This window comes from Pyrgilauda ruficollis, unplaced genomic scaffold (assembly GCF_017590135.1).
Source record: "Pyrgilauda ruficollis isolate IOZ18807 unplaced genomic scaffold, ASM1759013v1 scaffold85, whole genome shotgun sequence".
In the NCBI taxonomy this organism is placed as follows: Eukaryota; Metazoa; Chordata; class Aves; order Passeriformes; family Passeridae; genus Pyrgilauda; species Pyrgilauda ruficollis.
The window spans coordinates 1,229,412-1,246,254 of record NW_024530488.1 but is presented as its reverse complement, the minus strand read 5'-3'; positions in this window follow the sequence as shown (position 1 = coordinate 1,246,254).

Sequence of the window (16,843 nt, the reverse complement as noted above, 5' to 3'; positions counted from 1 at the left end):
TGCAGTTACTCAAAGAGTTTTCCTTCAGGCACCCTGCTTGAAGGCTGGGGCTTTCGGTGAGCACACACTACACTACCTGCACATAAAAAACAACGGTGGAAAGCCAAACCTGCAAACAGGTGTACATGGTGATTTCAAGTCATGATTAATCATCATGCTTCAACTCATTTGTCCCCTAATTTTATACCACTGACAGGAAGGTTTCTGAGACTGCAGGATCTATGAGCACCATCAGAATGGGGCATCATTTCCTTGGACCAAACCTAAGGGTCAGTAGAGAGCACACATGTACATGTCCCTCCTGGGACAAGAGAGTGTGAGATTTCAAATCCACAGTCACATTAGCACTTTCCAGGACGTTAATGCTTTTAACATGCTGAACCTGGGAGTTTTTTTTCCTTCCAATTTTAGATTACTCATTGAAATCTCTATTGCAACTGTGGACCATGAGTGCATAAAAGGTGATGTGGGTAGTGAACCCTTATAGATTCAGCTGTTGCCTGAGGCTTGATTTTGTTTCACAGGTCTCTCTCACATACCTCTGGGGTGTGTAGCTTGTTAGTTTTGAGCTAGGCTAGGGCTGAGTTTCAAATTACAACTTAGGGATATCCAAACAAGTAGGAAAAACAAAAAAAAAAAAAAGATTATTCAATCACATGGATTCTTTTACCAGGAAGTGATAAAAGCAAACGTGACAATTGTAATCACAAAAGGAACTGCTTCCAAAAGTTTTGAGCAGCTAAAAATACAGCAGAGAGGACAAGGAGGAAGGATTTAGGACAAAAGCTGGAATTCAACCTTAAGTATAACAATGAGTATCTACATTTACTGTCATAAAGATCTCATCAAAAGCATGTGCTAAAAGTCCTGCGCACACAGCAAATGCTGCACTATTTTAACTGGTCTATTTTGGGCTCACTTCACAAGGACCCGTTGGTCACAGTGGCAGGACTCACTTTTTGTTCATATCTCTATATGAAGAGCCAGCACTTCTCACAAATGACAGTAAAGGCCAGGGTATTTTATCCAAGATTTTATCTTTTGTTTAGTGGCATTTTGGCTTCAGTTTCTCTATGTTGTTGACAGAGACATTTGAACATTTTTATTGATTCAGAAATCTGGGCATTAAGACTCATCTTTATAGTTCTCTTAAAAGTAAATGTTTCAAAATGTAAAACTCCTCATGCAGCCTTTAAACTTTATTGGCTGAAGACTGAGTGCTATAAAATTATTTTTTCTTCAGTAATGGAAGTTCTATTTTACAGAAAACAGTGACCATTAACTCTGCTTGCTGAGAGCAAATGAACAAAATCAGACCTGCTCTATGAAAAAGGAGGATCTAGTCACCATAATAAAAGTATACCTTTTTCATATCCTCTGTTTTTTCAAGCCCTGCTCATTCCTAACTCCTGGGTTTTACTACACAGTCATTTGTTAACAGAGGAATAATTTTGCTCATTTTAAATGCGGCTGGAGTGAAAAGTGATACAGGCAGAAACAGGACTGAATGAAGGACAACTCGGAAAATAGTTCCTTCCTCTTCTTCAGTTTGTGTACTACATGGAAGGAACTCAGGAGGTTATCCGTGGTAGCATCAGCTACATCCTTGTCCTTCCTGGCTGCTGTTTTTCTACTCTTAAAAGCACCCAGTCTGGAGACCCAGAATTTCTCCAGTCAATCCATTACAGGGCTTCATAATCTTACTATCAAAAAGATTAGATATTTTTCCTTGGTGTCTAATAAGAATCTTCCCTATTCCAGCTGAAGCCTCTCCTTACCTCTCTATCTCACCACAGGATCTGTGTTCTGCTATTTGTAGTAACCCTTCAGATATTTAAAAACATTCTCAGCATTTTGCTGTGGACCATGAGTGCATAAAAGGTGATGTGGGTAGTGAACCCTTATAGATTCAGCTGTTGCCTGAGGCTTGATTTTGTTTCACAGGTCTCTCTCACATACCTCTGGGGTGTGTAGCTTGTTAGTTTTGAGCTAGGCTAGGGCTGAGTTAAAAACATTCTCAGCATTCACTCCTATCTCTTTTTTTTTTTTTTATGGTAAGCAGATGCAGTTTCTCCAGTCCTTCCCCCCACAGGTAATTTATGTTGTACCTGTGGGGATTGCAACAATGCTCTGGATCCTCATGAGATTATCAGCAACTTTCTTCTGTGTTGTGACCAAACTGAACTAAATGGGGCTGGATTCATAGGTGGACAAAACACCTACAGCACCCAGGGTCCTGTAACTCCTGAGGGCTTTTCTAGCACTGGTACTGGGCACACCACAGTGCCCAGACTCCATGACCTGCATATGGCATCTGAATAATCCCAGACATGCTCCAACAGCTCCTAGCACATACCTGGCATCCCTTCAAAGAGAACTAAAGGCCTCTTGCCTTGTTATAATGATGATGTTTTCAGTGAGAACCAGGCCCTGAATTAATCTTTGTTCCCCTTTTCAGTCCCAGACAGGGATGCACCTTGTCACTTCTAGAGCTCTCCTTGTCTGCAGAACACAAAAGTCTTCACACGAGGGAACAGCATGTGGGAAGGTTTGAGAATTTACCAAGCTCTCCTCACATAAATCATCTAACATCTCTCACAGTGTCCTTCAGCTGCTCAAGAAGTTATTATCCCCATCCTGCTTTACGTCTTGCTATTCCTGCATCTTTCTTGAGAAATTTTCTATACTGAACACCTATGAAATAGCTACTTGGTCATCTGAGGCCTCTTTCCCTCTGTCTCTAGACTTGATACAATTGTTGAGAAAATGTTTTTTGGCAGTGGCTTCTTTTAACTTGAGCCCCACCACAAAACAGAAGAGCATGGGCACTGTCAGACATGTTCAATCACTGGAAGACGGGAAAACAGTTGTGCACTGTCTCCCAAAGACTGCTTTTCACATGTGTCTTTTCTTTCTCCCTGGCTGTAAAATTTGTCTGCAGGAAATGATTTGAAGGGCTGGGGGAGAGCTGGTTGTGGCTGATGGAAGCCTCTGTGGGGATAACAAAGTTGTGCTGTTCTGGGTGGATGCAGCAACAGAAAGCTCAGGGTTCAGCATTTCAGTTTAGGGTGGGCTAGACACACATGCAACTTCTCAGAGGGCAAAGTATAGCAAAAGGTAAATAAACATCTTTGGACCATTTAGCAATAGTTGAACTTGTGTGAATGTGGAATGAAGGCAGGGCAGACAGGGTTTGAGTCTGCTCCAGAATGCTTCTAAATCCACATGGCATTTTTGTGGCTGTTCCTATCACTGACTGTAAAATGGCCTGAACTCAGCTCCTCTCTGACATTCAGGCTGTTCCTCAGCATGGACATGGCCTAAAAGCATCTCTCATTGCTTCAGACATCCCTTAATTTTTTTGGTCCTGGAGGCTGAATAACCAGGATGGTCAGAACTCACCTCATGGTGTGCTGAACACACAAGCAGGCATGTGCAAGTAGACCAGACAGCCACAAAAGCACAGAGCTGGGACAGGATGGGTTGTCAAAATACTTATCCAGCATGCTGGCAGGAGTTTTCAGCTGTCGCTGTGTTCACACAGATGAGTTTAATGCTAGCTTAGAAATTCCTTCCAGAGCAGTACTCACACCCATGAAGTAGAGACGTATTTTGGGAGGGAATAACACACTCAAGCAGTACCTCCCTCTTTTTCCTCTGGGATATGCTGCTTCCAGCTCATCTTGCCCTCCCTCAGATGGCAGTCCTTGTTTCTGCTGTGCAAACCTATCCAGCATGACCCCTCAAACCCCAACGCTGCCACAGGAAGGGATGTCAAAGCCTATATTCTCCTCCCAGGATAATAGGAAAAAGAGCGGCCCTTCACCTTGCATTTAAACTCCCTAAAATAGGTGCTAAATAAGGTTGAAACTGCCTGGTGCATGGTGCCTGTCTGGGAGCAGGGAGCTGGGGAGGGAGGTCTGGCTGACACAAGGGTGCACCTCCCTTCCTGGGCTGACCTGGCCAGTCCTCCCAGGGATCTCCCAGCACCCGCTCCCTGGCGGGATGGCATTCCCTCCTGAAGGAGTGATCGCATTACCCAGGCCCCTTGTGTAATTCTGGTTCCCAGCAATTGTTTTCTGGTGACCTTTTATTGTTAACAATTAGCGCTGGAGCTGGAGCACAACTGGTGTAAGCATATTTTACATCCTCCTCAAGCAAACAAAAAAGCTGGGTGGGCACGGTCCTGTTTCCTGGTTCACACCCATGACTCCTTTGTGTCTCAGATCTCCTCCCACCATGTGTCACAGTCAGCAAACCCACTCCCTTACCTTTTGGCTCCCAGATAGAGTGACGTCTTCCAGGGATGCGTAGGCATGCTCGGTGTATCCCATTATTTCCTTCCACATCCTATAAGAACACTGCCTCTCCCTAATACTCAGTCTTTCCTTATCCATGAGGCCAGAAATGTAAATCCCTATGCAACAGAGTGCAAAGAGTGAGTTTGAAGGATAGTTTCTATTTATATAATTGTACAGGCTATAAACACCGCCCTCCTACACTATGTTTTGGGTTCTTGCATGTATTTCCATACAGTAAATATCTTGACAGTTCCCTCTGCTCGACCTCAGTGATATACACACATCCCTGGAGGCACAAACACATCAACAGTCTGCTAATCTTCACAAGTAATAGCATAGATTTTTCTTCCCTCTCTTCACTTTATTAATCTACACTTGGGGAGAAAAGGCGTAGTTGGCCACCTGCTCCAAACCAGTTGTGGTAGTCCAGGAATATGCCCAGTTCCTGAGCTGAGGACCCTTCCCAGATGTGTACTTTGCTAGTAAGACTTTATCTTTCCTGTGGGGAAGAAGGGAAGTGGGGAGGGAGAAGATGAGGGAAAGACACTCCAAACTAACCTTGTTTCCTGCATTGTGGTGTGTGCATCTGAGGGGGTGTGCGGTGGGCAGAGGGGGGAAACTACATTAATCAAATTGTGATTCTTTTAGGGTACAATAGGCAGTTAAAAACAACAACTAGAATTTCTCCTGCAGCCTGTTGGCAGCTAACAAACACACACAACTCATTCTTTCTGCGGATAGCGGATAGCTTTACTTAGCAGGTCTGTGCCATGACTAATGAAGCCATCTCTCCGCTAGCGCACTAATTCCAGACCTTTTGGGAAGGAGCCCGGCTGCAGCTCACTGCATGGCCCTCCCCTCCTCACAGGCTCCTTATGGCCACCCTGCAGGTCCCTCCCACTGCCTGTGCTGTGCTCGGGAAAAGTGTGAGAAAATATTTCTCCCTCAAATCTGCTTTCAGGAGAGTGCTGCTTCGCAATGACGTTTAAGGACAGATTTTTCTGGGACACTTCTCATTTTATCTGAAACATTTGAAAGTCGCTTCCTTGGCAATCTTCTTGCCTGCTCCTCGGTGGCATTTTATCTGATCTCTCCATACCCACTGGCTGTGGGGAGAGGCACACGTTTCACCGGTAAAGTCATAGTTAAAATAAACATTAAACTGTCCAAGAACTGACTTCCTCGACAGCTCTGATTCAGGCTCCCAAAAATGCTCTGCACAGTGAATCATGCTTCCTTCTGGAAATGACAAAACTTCCTCATCATGGTGTTCTAACTTGCCCTCTCCTCGTCTCCGGTGCTATCAGGAAAGGATTGAATTGCATGCCACATTTTTTCCGTGGTCGGCAGGGAGATGCATCCTTTTTGAAGGGGAAGAATTTCTATGAGTCAAAGGATGACAAACTGAAAATTAGTACCAGCCGCAGAAATACATGACAAACAACAACATAAAACCCCGTAGAGGTGGCCAGTGGGTGTTTATTGGCTATTTGCCTTTCTAGCAACTTGAGTAGCCTAACTATTGAGAGGCAAACTTGCTTTTCACCACTGAAAGTAGGAGCGAAGTTGAAACTACTAGGATCAGCTCTCTGATTGTCTTTCCTGTGCTTGGTTTGACAGGTCTTGTCTGCTCAAAGGTCAGGTAAGGTGGGGCAGTGCATGAAAGGTCCCAGAGTCCATCCCAGCTCTGAAGGACACACAGCCAGAGTGTGGGGAGGAGGAGGAGGATAAAGGACAGTGTTTCTGGGGGCTGGTTCCAGTCAGACTGACACAGCAGACTGGTTCACAAGCATTGTGATGACAGCAGTTTAGAGACAGTTTGATGCACAGGACTTTGAAATCAAAACAACAACCCCCTGCTTCAGCTCCACCCCACGCAAACCTCTATGATTGCTGAACAACACGGAGCTGGGGTAAATACCTGACCATATGGTAAATGATGACTTGCACTGGAAATCAAAATTTTAACAGTTCTTTTTGCTTTGTATACAAAACTTTAGCTCCCCCATAACCAGTGCAGGTGAAAGCCCGAGACATACAGTCATTATTAGTTGCCAGGCTCTGGGCATTCCTGGGATGAAATCCTGTTCCAAACCAAATCACTAGCAAATTCCCAAAGGAATAGATTTTCAGCCTCATTTAGACATAATATAATAAGAGGGTCTGGACACTAAAAACTGGAGAATGGTTGAATGGAGATATAGGGGCAATTACTGTGCTTCCCTTAGAACAAATTTACTTTCTTTCCCTAGACAGATTCCATAATCAGAAAATCACTATGTATTTAATAGAGAAGAAGAGTAAATAATACCAAAATATGTAAACTTTCATGTGTTTTAGGCAGATGAAATGCATTTTTTCAAGACTAATTTAGGAGCATTTATTGCCTTTGAGACTTAAGTTTATATTCCTGCCCTTTGCATTGTCCCTGAGAAATGGTATTGTTTGCATATTGACATTTCATTATTTCAATGTGGTTCACACTTGCTGTTCATAGCAGATGAAATACATTAGAAAGAGGCATGAAGAATAGAAACAAAATTAATGCTTAATGCATCTGAGCCTGTTTGGGGCTCACTGTTGCACTACGTAGGCTTAGAACACACCTAAGGTGGAAGTCAGGGAATGCAGAAGTGGGAAAAAACTCCTGAACCATCAAATTCAGTCACAGGCAGCACAAACATAGAGTAATTTTCATAAATGGGTGAAGTCCTACCCTGAAAAGAAGACAACTTGTTGCTTCTTGAAAGGCTACCCCATGTCCTACGCCTCCAAGTTATCTTTTTATGATTTCCTCCACATGCTTCTTTGTGGCCAGAACAATCTTGGTGGCATCTGTTTTAGCTCAAAACCCACTAGTAACAACAATCCATTACTTAAATATAATGCTTCCAGGCAGCAGCTGATTCAATTGCAGGAGTAAAAAATATTCTTAATAACAACTAACAGTCAGGTCCTACAAATGCATGTATTAGAGACTAGGATAGCACACAGAATAAAATTCCCTACTCATTCTTGACCCTGAAACCATGATCCCTTAGCAGACTGATCTGGAGCTGCAAGGCAGGGGCTAGGTATTGAATCCCAAGGACTGATCATGCTCAGCAGTTTTGCAATCAGATAGGACCTTGCCAATTTGCTGACTCATTTCCTTTGGTCCCTCGGATGTAAAAATGAGGTCTCATCCCACTGCCACTGTATGCCTCATTGATGGAGTCCAAACCAAAGCAATCTGAATCTAATGGGGAAATTCACACATCAAAAGCATGTAGACTCATGGAAATGTAATTGAAACAACACTCAGAAAGAACATTTCAGAGTTTTTTAAAATTTTGTTAGTTTAAAAACTGTAGTCTTAATGCAGAAAGGCTTATTTTAAACCACAAAGAGAGCTGTGGGAATTAGAAATTATCTATTTTCAGCAGCAATGTCTATTGCATTTTTTATTCATCTGTCTTTCAGATGAGAGTTTGAGCCCAATTTTTGTACAGCTGTTGGCAAACCTCCCCTTGACTGCAGTGGAAGAGGCCGATTGTTTATGTTTGGAAGATGCTTCAGATGTCTTCTGTCACACAACAAACACATGCAAGAAGAACTTGTTCAAGTTGGATAGGCTGCAACATGAGACCAAGGTCTCATTCCCAGGAAAGGGAAGACTTGGTTTACAGGAGGGTGCAAGGTTTCAATGGACAGGAGAAGAACACCAGGGTTAAAGGGGCATTTTGAACTGGGAAAAAAGCAACAGATCAGTACCACATCTTGTCGCTGTGGCTGCAAAGCAGACAACCTGAAGGTGATAGTGGTGGCCAGAAGTTTTGGAGTTGGAGAAGTCAGTTGAGTGGAGGACATACTCCTGGCATCAAAATGTCTCCTTATAGCTCTGATGGGTCATATGAAAATGCTCTGTGTTTGGGTAACACTTGGCTGGCTGTACAACACACTGTACTTATCAATGGTGACATTCATGAATGTGATTGCTCAGAGTGATTATGGATTTAGGGGGCCTGTTCACTCTGCTCCCACCTCCCTTCATATCTGTGAATACCACAGTGAGTAGAAAAATACCATAAAAATTCACAGAAAGGCTTTTCTCAAAGCACTAGCCTGGAAAAGGAATAATGCAGCTCCTCAGTGAACGGCACAAGAAGTGTGAGCTATCTTCTGAAAAACTGTCAAAATCAAAACTGCAAAACTTTCCCATCACTTCCAGTCCACAAGCTGGTCTCTTTTTTCTCCCTGTGTGTACAAACACATAACCATGGTTCTGAGCTCTCTTTGCAAACAACTCCCTCCCCCTACTCACCCCCTTTTCTTCTGCCCTGTCCACATGCACGTGTTCTGGCTCTTTGCTCTTCTGCTCACAGACAGACTGACTGCCCTTGCACACTCACAGCTGGAAAACTAAGTGAAAACCCAGGGCCAGCAGGGTTCTCCATGCCCAGCCAGCTGCTGGCACCCAAGGAGACTCAGGCAAGAAGCTCCTGCCTGCCCACAGCTCCTCCTGGCTCTCAGGGTGCTGCTGACTCCTTGGCTGTGGACTCATCCACTGCAGTCCTGTCATTCCCCACTGGCTCTGCAGGGCTGGAGCAGGTCACCACGTGCCTTCAGAGGGCTGTGGCTGTGACTGTGTGCTCCTGGTGACTCACTAGGAGGTCACCAAATGAACCAGATCCTGAGCACTGAGAAACTCTGCCAGCACTGTGTGAATGGGAGAAAAAAGAGGAAGGAAGTTATGTTGTTGCATTTTTTTGTGGTGATCAGTGCTGAGTCAAAAAAAGGGCTCCAAGATTAGAGGGGGGGGGAAAGCTAAAATCATTAGAGAAAGAGAATTTAAAAAGGATAAGCCAGCTGGATAGGAGTGGGAGCCCAAAAGACACCATATTCTTCTCACTGTAGGTGATGGTTGTGAGAAAAATCAGAGATGAGTGACAAGTGGGTGGTGATAGTCTTCACTGCTAGAGTATGACCTGCTTTTTTTCTCATCCTGGCCTCTCACTAATCCAACCAATTATTCCCTGTGGGAAGACAGAGGGAGAAAGCAACATTGGGCAGGTCCAGTTGAGTCTGCTCTCCCTAAGGAATGCCTCTGGAGCAATGAGGTTGATTTCTGCTCAGCCTCCCATCAGCTGTTCTCAGTCGCTTCTACTGACATGGAGCTGGTGGACACCACAAAGGCCCAAAGTGCTGAACAGGGTGTTCCCCACATTAAGCAGAGCTAAAGCACAGACAGACTGCAAGCTTGGATGAACTTAGCCCTTTGCCAAGGTAAAGTTGCCAGTTTTTGCACACTAGAATTAAGGAAAAATAACTCTAGTACAGCATGATTGCACTTCTAATAGTGAGTGCTAACTACTTTGTTGGTGAAGTGAGGAGCTGTTCCAAAAGTACCAGAAAATTACTGGCTACATGGTTTTTCACATAGGATGCAGAACATGCTCATATTATATAGGATGTTCACCAATTCCAGTAATACACCAAATATATGCCCAGAAGTTAGTTTCTGAGATATTGACGTTTTAGGCAAGAATCCTTTCAAAATATTTCCTCAGGCAACCAGTAGTGTAGGGCTGAAGAGTTTATCTTGGTTAATTCTGACTGATTTAAAAGGAAAAAGATTGTGGGGATCAGCTCATTAGCAGCTGTAAACTGGCACTGGTCCAGCAACCTGAGTAAACTTCTGAGTTCATAAACTGGCTGGAGGGAGCCCGGCCCTATTCTGCAACTATTTAATCTCTTAGTATGGCAAGGGTTTTACCCCACTGCACTGGCAAGAACCAGCTTGGTTTGAATGAAGAAATACTTCATGTTGTTCAGCTCTCTCTTATTGTCAAGACGCTGAAGTCCAAACACTGCTTGTGATCCTCTGTATGGTCAGTGCTTGGCATCTACTAGAATGGATTTCTCAAGCTGATAGATGAGACTGATGTAGAAATGTTAATTTTTGTGTCTACACCTATTAAGTAAATGTCCTGCTTCTGGGCAACAGCTTGGCCCTATGTACATTTTCTATGGATATTATTTTCTGCACATTTTCCAGATCTATTAATACGGTGGAAACTATGTAAGATCTTTAATGCCAAATGTTTTGCTTAGGCTGTGTTTCCTCCAGTTGACTGGGAAAGAAAAAGTGGGATAAAGAGCTGCTAGTAAAACAATTTCCAGGATTGCCTGTTTTCCTTGCTTGTAAAAAGGTTCACTTCAATTTAATGTTAGTTACTAATGAATGCTCAGCATAGAAGACTAGTGCCTTGATTTATGCTCCCTTGAGATATACTTTTGGCAATTGTCCAAAATGCTTTTTTTCCTTAGGGTTTCATTGATTAGCAAGGAAGCAAATTGGTAAAATAAGTAAATTGATATCGAAAAGTCAGAAATGCTGCATTTGGTGTCTTCAGTTTGTACTTGCAAATTTGTATTCCTGAAATGCATCATGCTTTTGAAAGCCAGCCTTGCTAAGTCTGTATTTATTAATGTTAATTATAGAGGCAAAGCTCATGACTTTAAAGCCTGATGTGATTTTGGTGCTTTAAAAAGGAATTAAACCATTTAATTATTTTTGAATAATGTAAAACAACCCTCCAAAATCTGCAGCACTTGTTATATACAGAATAAATCTTCTGAAAATTGGTATAGCAAAGTTTGAATTAGTGTGATTAAAAAAAATTAATAAAGACACACTTTAAGATTTTTTTTCCATCTCTATTAACCTGTGAGAACCTGACTCATATAATTCACTCAGAATGACTATATGGCTGTAACTCTTTCAAAAGTCATTCTTTCTTTTATTGGAAGGTGTCTCTTCCGAAAGAGTTAAATAATACTATATGCCAGAGATTGCCACAAATATCCTTCCTCTTTGCAAATAGCTGTTGCTACCATTATTGCCAATGCCAGCACAGCAGAGGAAAATACCCTCTGTCACAATAATCCCTATTCAGAGTCCAGTGGAAACTTAAACTGCCCCAGAAGGATGCTGCCATTAGGGAGCACATTCTCAAGAAGACAAAAATGGTATGTTCTTCGGGAGCGATGCAGAATGAAAAAGTTGTGGATATTTTATATACAGCCCCATATGTGCAGTGGAGGGGCTGGCTGGCTGGGAAGATGCCTGAGTAGACTGGAAAGGAATTCTGAAATTAACCTTAAAAGAAAAGACAACCTGGAAAACCCTAAAGTTACAGGGCACTGCTGCATGATGAGGCAATGAGGATGGCCACAGAGTCTGTGTTTGTGGATGCAGAAGTAGGGTATGAACTCCTAAATGCCTGGACTCTTCATGGCTTTGTTTCTATTTTCAGTTTTCATGCTAACTGTGGCACATATAGAATTATTTTAACATACAACATAAGAATTTTTATTTGTCTGAATTATAAAGCACCATATGTGAATGCATCTGTTCTTCACTGTGTTACATTTATTATTTGTACTATGGTGGGGCCTCAAGTTTCCACCTCAGATCAGGGTTCCAACTTGCTAGGCAATGCACAAACATATAATGGGAAACACTCCCTGCCTTGAGAAAAACATATTCTAAATTGACAAAAACAGCTCAGGGTGGGAAAGGAAAACAGCCAGAGCACTGTTCCAATGGCAGCTTAACCTCATCTAAACTGAAGCTGCCATGGTCCTGCACCTCCAACCCAGAACTCAAATTGCCCATTCAGTGGCTTAAACTGGCTCACAATTTGAGTAACTCCACTCCAGTAAGGAGAAGAGCAGCACTGATCTGAAACTAGTCCCCTCTTTCCTTTGGTGAGGTTGGTGTAGCAGAGTTAGCTCCCTGAAGTTTTTCCCAGTGCTGCACTACAGGCACAAGTGTTGGCACGATGGAAGGGCCATGGCAGGACCGTGGAAGAGGAAAGACTGTGTTCTAGGTTGGTGTAAGTTGCTGTGGAAGCTCACAAAAAGAAGTGAGACACCCAGGATTGGAGAGGTCAGGCACAGAGTAAAAGCTCTGGCGCTTCTAGCAAGTGGAGTTGGCTCAACTTTGTCCAATTTTTCCCACTTCTCTCCTATGTGGGCATTTTTGCACACACAGACACAGACACAGACACACACACACAGGCCCACACAATGGTCCAAAGGGTGAGGAGCAGCATAGGATGGTCAGCACTTCTGGATCTTCAGAGCAGAAGGCTCCTGGGACTACGCTGAGTTCACCAGGCCATGGTCAGGAGATCCTGTTTATGAACGCTTTGATGTCAAGTGAAATGTCACTAACAAACAGTGTGCATTACATATGCTCATGCCACAAAAAACCAATAGGAATGGTTTTCATCCTCTGATCTGTGTGTGCTTTCTGCTCCTTTCATTTTCAATTTGCACTCTTGTTTTTAAAAGTCCACTGGGGCTTGCTCCATCTCAGCATTTGGTTTCTTTCTTTGTCCTCCTACTGCAATCTGTTACCTCTTGTTATCTACCATTATGCCTTTCTTTACTCCTTTATGTGGTTTTGCATGGTTGCTGCTGCCTCTAGGAACAAGCTGCCTGCCTCTGAGGGCATATCTTATTTATTTTTTTTTTTAAATTCTCATTTGAAAACACATGTTTTTCCTGTATTTATGATGCAAAATTGTTCTGTCCTTCTCTGCTATGGGCCATGAAGAATGCCTGCTTTAATTTACCCTACATGCTGTGCTGTTCATTCTTCTTGTCTGTAATTTATGCCACATACTGTGCACTCCCTTGTATTATACAACATAAAGTTGCCAGATGGGTGAGTGCAAGGCATGCTTTACAATGAAGGCTTTTAGGCAACTGCTTAATCCGAAGCTGCAGAAGAAGCCAACTTGAAAAAAGAAAGAGCATTTGAAAATATACCCAAACAGGTCAGTGGTTATTATGTGGGGCTAACACTCTGAGAACACTTGCTAATTAGCATATCATGTTTTTAAGTTCTCCTTGACATTTATTTTTTCCTGCTTGGTTTTCATGGCGTGTGATGGCAGAAGACGGAGCCAACAGTAGAGCATTAATGGGAAAGAGGGATATTTGGTCCTAAAACAGGAGCAGTCATTTTTCAGAATGAATTGATGCCCAGCACCTGGAGACTTGTCTGGCTGTGGCCAGTGGGTCAGGGTGGCACCACACTTTGCCAGGCTATGGGGGATTCTGTAGAAGATGCTCAGCATATGGAGGGGTTGTTCTTCTTGATGTCTTGCCTTGCATTGCTTTCCTGGACAAGGCCATGTTATATCTCCTCAGGGTTTATTTTATGCAGTGTGGGCTGAATAAAAGGAGCTCCAGCTGCCAGGCACCACTGCTGTACACCCTGCATGGTTCCTGGGGCATGGGCTGCTGTGGTCACTGCTTAGCCCTCATCTTCCTTCCCCCGTCCCATCACCAGGAGTGCTACATTCAGCTCCTCATCTGCAAATTTTGCTCTGCTGTTACTGCCACTGTACTGGGTTTGTGTGGCCTGGTTTTGGAAGCAGGGGAACTACAGGGATGGTTTCTCTGAGAAGCTTCTAGAGATCACCTGCAGCCCAGGAGGGCACAGGGGTGCAGAGATCACCTGCAGCCCAGGAGGGCACAGGGATGCAGAGATCACCTGCAGCCCAGCAAGGTATTTTCAAGGTCTTATTTTGCTTCTCATTATCCTTCTCTGATTTTGTCAGCAATAAATTCAACTGATATCTCTAATTTGAGTCTGTTTTGCCCACAATGATATTTGGTGAGTGATCCTTAACTCATCAACCTTCATTATATTTTCTCTCCCCTGTCCAGCTGCAGACGGGGGTGACAGAGTGGCTTTGGTAGGTGTCTGGCATCTAGCCAGGGTCAACTTTCCACAACCAGGCAACTCAAGATCTGGGTGCATCCCTGCAGTGCTTGAGGACTGGTTTGTGCCTGGAGAGAGCTGGTGTGGCCATGGAGGGCCAGTCCTACCACCTACCAAGGGATTACGTGAGTGCTTATGCAACCCTTTGTGGGGGAAGCAGGGATATCCTGGGTGATGTCTGGGCTCTGTGGAAGCTGACAGAAACTCTGCAAGTGCTGGCTGTGAAACAAGACCTTCTCCCCACACCCTGATGTGCTCAGAGAGGCTGTGGTTGCTGACACCAGCAAGAAGCAGGGTGGCTTGCTCAGCCAGAAAAAGGAAAGGCTGGAAGTAACCATGCATTTCAGGTGGGCTATTGGAAACCAGGCTGGGATTGCTAAACAGATGGTGTAACACTGAGCTTCAGCACCACCACTCCCTGCAATGAGTGTTTTTAAAGAAAAACGTGAGGATGGGGAGAAAAATATGTTAGGGTGTGACAGAATCCTACTGTGTTATGGGAGGGCCAGTGGGAGGAAGGGAGATGTGGAATGAATCCATCTACATATAAAGTGAAGGCACAGCATGTCTGTGCCAGCCAGCACTGAAGGCAGCAATGAAGATGTACCAGCATGGGTTTTTAACACACTGTTCACCATCAGAATGCAAGTTCTCATCATTCTGCTCTGGTGGCAGCTTGTGCTGTAGCCTGCCTGCCTCATCCTGGTGTCCTTGCAGCTCTGGGTAGGGAGCTTGATCTATGTGGCCAAGCTAATGCACACCCCAGTAACACCTCAGCAGGAAAGGTGCTGCATGGAGCAAGGGCAAAAAGCTGCCAAGAGGAGCTGGGATCTCTAAGTCTAGACAAAAAATTGTTCTGTGAGCTCACAGCTAAGAAGTGAAGGTGCCAGGACCTTCAGGATTTGGCTTCTGCTTTATCTGTCCACTTACCAAGGCTGAAGCTGATAAATGCACCTATTGCATACCCAGAGCTAGACTCTGTTTTTCAAATGGTTGCTCCAGTACCACCTGGTGTAGCCTTAATTACTTTAACTATGAAATTGGCACCAGAAAGATGAGGAAAGAAAGAAAAGTCATATTGCTCATGGTAAGAGCGCAAATGTAGCATTACAGGGCAAGGTCAGTGCTGTGAACAACTTCTGTGCTCTCCTGCACTGAGTGACACATCTAAGGACACATACCTCTTGAGGACACTGAGGTGCTTAGAGGTATTCCAAGACCATTTCATTATCATTTACTTTCAAATGTTTTAATTGTAAGTCACAGAGCAAAGCTCACTAACATAAGTATATGGCATTTCAAGTTTTCTTCTCAATTTTTAAAAAAATTCTTCACCTCTCTGGAAGATGGATCATGGTTTTACTCCAGATTACTAAAAAAACCCAAAAACATGAAGAGTTTGTCTCTGATACAATGAATTTTCTATTGACGCTAAACTGGCAGTGCAATGTAACTGATAAGTTCATTTCAAACTTAGTTTAACATGCCTTAAAAAAATCAGGTTAAAGGACCAAGAGTAAGCATGGATGTCTAAAATAGCTGCTGATATTTCCCTTTACTTTCTATAAGGCTTGACTTTCTAATAATCAACTCATTTCTCCCATGCATTTTCATCTGCTTCAGTGAGTTGGACACAATCCAAGCATTGACTGACTGCTTTACAGCACTTGCTAAGTTTCTATTTCTTCTAGAGAAAAAGAAACTCAAGAAAGAGAAACTTTGTGCGATAGTGCCTGAAAAAGGTATTACATCACGGGGCCTGAAAATAACCAATATGAGCCTGTTTGTCATGGGTTTGTTTCCCCTTTCTATTTGACTGTCATTAATGGGCCATGTCAGTACAGCCAGAACAGGAGCTTCCTCTCTGAGGTTATGTATCCATGTGTCTGCATATATATTTAGATTTTATTCAGAGTTTAGTCTTTATCTAATAATCCATAATTTCTGTTGCAACTCAGTTGTGTGATTTGGGAATCGGATGCCACTGGACTGATTTGCTGTTAGTGAACCTCTGATTCTCATCCCACAGCACAAGGCTTCAAGAGCAAGAAATTAGAGCAGTGTTTGCCAAGTCCCAAAATCATTTTCTGGGCTTCTCTAAACACTTTAATGCCTCTCACAGTCAAAAATTCTCCACTGTGTCAGATGCTCCTGAATTGGCATTTCCCAGGGTGAAGCATGCTGGAAGACCTCAGACACTCCAGAGCAGAGAGAACAAAACCTTCTCTTTGGAGCTCTTGGCTCCCTTCACCAGGCCTGCTCTGGCATCTCGTGCAAGGTTTTCCTTCTCTGTTGTAGTGGTCTGAGGTCAGTGTGTGTTTCCTCCAAACTTTTCATTCTTTTGGTTTGGGTGTTTGCACTGTCATCAAGAAGGATTGAGGTTGATATGTTCATTTTCATATCACTAGGACATAGTTTTCAAGAGAAAAATCTGTCATATGGTAGGAGAGGGAAGGATACTAACTGCTTTATTCAAGATGAAAAACTTCTGTTAATGTGACTAAGAATTAGTCACATACCTGGGACAGGGTTCTGTATTAGACTTAAAATTCATGTGAAGGGAACATCCATAGTTTTGGTGGGTATTCAGTGCATTTTTCAGGGATGAAACTCCGAAGAACAAAGAAGGTCAGTTTAACCTTGTGGTTGTGGCTATGAATGAGCAAGGAAGTTTAAATTACACTGAAGGACAGCTCCTTCAGTCACAGGAGCCCATAGTGCACTCCAGATCCTTCACAAGTAAATATGAGCACTTTGTTTT